Source organism: Callithrix jacchus, chromosome 18 (genome assembly GCF_049354715.1).
Source record: "Callithrix jacchus isolate 240 chromosome 18, calJac240_pri, whole genome shotgun sequence".
Lineage (NCBI taxonomy): Eukaryota > Metazoa > Chordata > Mammalia > Primates > Cebidae > Callithrix > Callithrix jacchus.
The window spans coordinates 13,998,677-14,000,809 of record NC_133519.1 but is presented as its reverse complement, the minus strand read 5'-3'; the positions used below and the strand labels follow the sequence as shown (position 1 = coordinate 14,000,809).

General features: G+C 51.5%; 1 pseudogene; it reads right to left on the bottom strand.

The window, feature by feature from the left end:
• Positions 1 to 515: 515 nt before the first annotated feature.
• LOC100390950 (keratin, type I cytoskeletal 18 pseudogene) lies at positions 516 to 1,887 on the bottom strand (annotated as a pseudogene).
• Positions 1,888 to 2,133: the final 246 nt, after the last annotated feature.

The following is a 2,133-nucleotide window of genomic DNA, read 5'->3' as shown; positions in this document are numbered from 1 at the left end:
ATCCACTGCGCCCGGCCCATAAAGGTTATTTTATACCTGCCACATAAAGTCAGTTGGGCAATATTTCCTTTTTCTGTTTTCTGGAAATTTAAGTTTGTATGAGATTTTAAAAAAACTGATTATTGGGTAAACTTGTCTATGAAAACCATCAATTTTATCTTTGTTAGGTAGATTTATACTACAAATCAACTTTTTTTTTTTGACCTCTAAACTTTTTTTTTTTTAGATGGAGTTTCGCTGTTGTTACCCAGACTGGAGTGCAATGGCACGATCTTGGCTCACCGCAACCTCTGCCTTCTGGGTTCAAGCAATTCTCCTGCCTCAGCCTCCCGAGTAGCTGGGGCTACAGGAGCACAACACCATGCCCAGCTAATTTTTGTATTTTTAGTAGAGACGGGGTTTCACCATGTTGACCAGGATGGTCTCGATCTCTTGACCTTGTGATCCACCTGCCTCGGCCTCCCAAAGTGCTGGGATTATAAGTGTGAGCCACTGCGCCCGGCCGACCTCTGAACTTTTCATTGGAATCCTGCTCTCTAAAGGGTCCCCTGCTTCTGCTGGCCTAATGTCTCAGAACTTTGGTGTCCTTGGTCTCAGACACCACTTTGCCATCCACTATCCAGTGGGTGGTGGTCTTTTGGACGGTTTGCATGGAGTTCCTGCTGTCCAGGGCATCACCGAGACTGAAGTACTCGCCATCTTGCAGCAGACGGAGGTAGGTGGCGATCTCAGCCTCCAGCTTGACTTTGATGTTCAGCAGGGCCTGGTACTCCTGGGCCTGGCACTGTCCCTCTGCCTGGGTCTGTGCCAGCTCTGACTCCAAGTGCAGCAGGATCCCGTTGAGCTGCTCCATCTGCAGAGCATAGCGGGCCTCCACCTCCCTCAGGCAGTTCTCCAAGCTGATCTTCATATTTTTCTTGGAGTCCAGGTTGATCTCCAAGGACTGGACCATATGTCTCAGCTCTGTCGTCTTAGCAGCTCCAACCTCAGCAGACTGTGTGGTGACCACTGTGGTGCTCTCCTCAGTCTGCTGAGACCAGTACTTGTCCAGCTCCTCTTGGTTCTTCCGAGCCAGCTTGTCATATTGAGCCCAGATGTCTGCCATGACCTTGGTGAGGCCCTGAGATTTGGGGGCATCTACCTCCACGGTCAACCTAGAGCTGGCAATCTGGGCTTGTAGGCCTTTTACTTCCTTTCATTGTTCTTCTTCTGGAAGAGCAGCTCCTCCTTGACAGCCTCGATCTGTCTCCAGCTGCAGCCCAGTGACATTGGTGTTCAGCAGGGCCTCCACATCGATGGCCTTGTGGAGCCCGTGGATGTGGCTCTCCACGGACGGGCGCATGGCCAGCTCTGTCTCGTACTTGACTCTAAAGTCATCAACAGCAAGACACGCATTGTGGATCTGCAAAACGATGCAGGCGTTGTCCACAGTATTTGCAAAGATCTGAGCCCTCAGGTCCTCCATGGTCTTGAAGTAATGGCTCCAGTCTCTGACCTGAGGTCCCTTCTTCTCTAGGTTCTCCTGGGTTTTGCTCTCCAGCTTCCGGTTCTCGGTCTCCAGGCTCCTCACTCTGTCCAGGTATGTGTCCAGGTTGCACGGTCTCCTTCTCGTTCTATATGCCTCCCGTTCCTGCCAGACCTCTGGCCATCCCCGAGGCCAGGCCCCCGGCCCCCAGGCCACCCCAGAAGCTGGTGGAGCGGGACACGGCGATGCGGGAACCAGAGCCCCCCGGCGCCTGCATAGACGCTGGCCGTGCTGCTGACCGGCTGGGCACCGTAGCTGGGCACCTGGACGGAGCCCACGGACCGGTAGTTTGTGGAAAAGGTGGAGCTGGTGGTGAAGCTCATGCTGCCAGGGGAGGAGAGGGAGAGGACGGGACTCAGGTTTTGCCGACGATCTAATCAATTTCTTTAATGATTTAGATCTTCAGATGTTCTCTTTCGTAGTCAATGTTGGTCAGTTTTACATATATATAATTTTTTTCCCTGCAAAGCCGCTAATTTTATCTAATTAAAAACATGTCAACCTCAGCTTTAGCTGGGGGAATCCTGGTCCATCTGGCTTAAGAGTGTGAGTCTTTAAAGTAATTTAGCTTTTGCTTTTCCCAAGCGACCCAAGGCCAAAACCAGTTT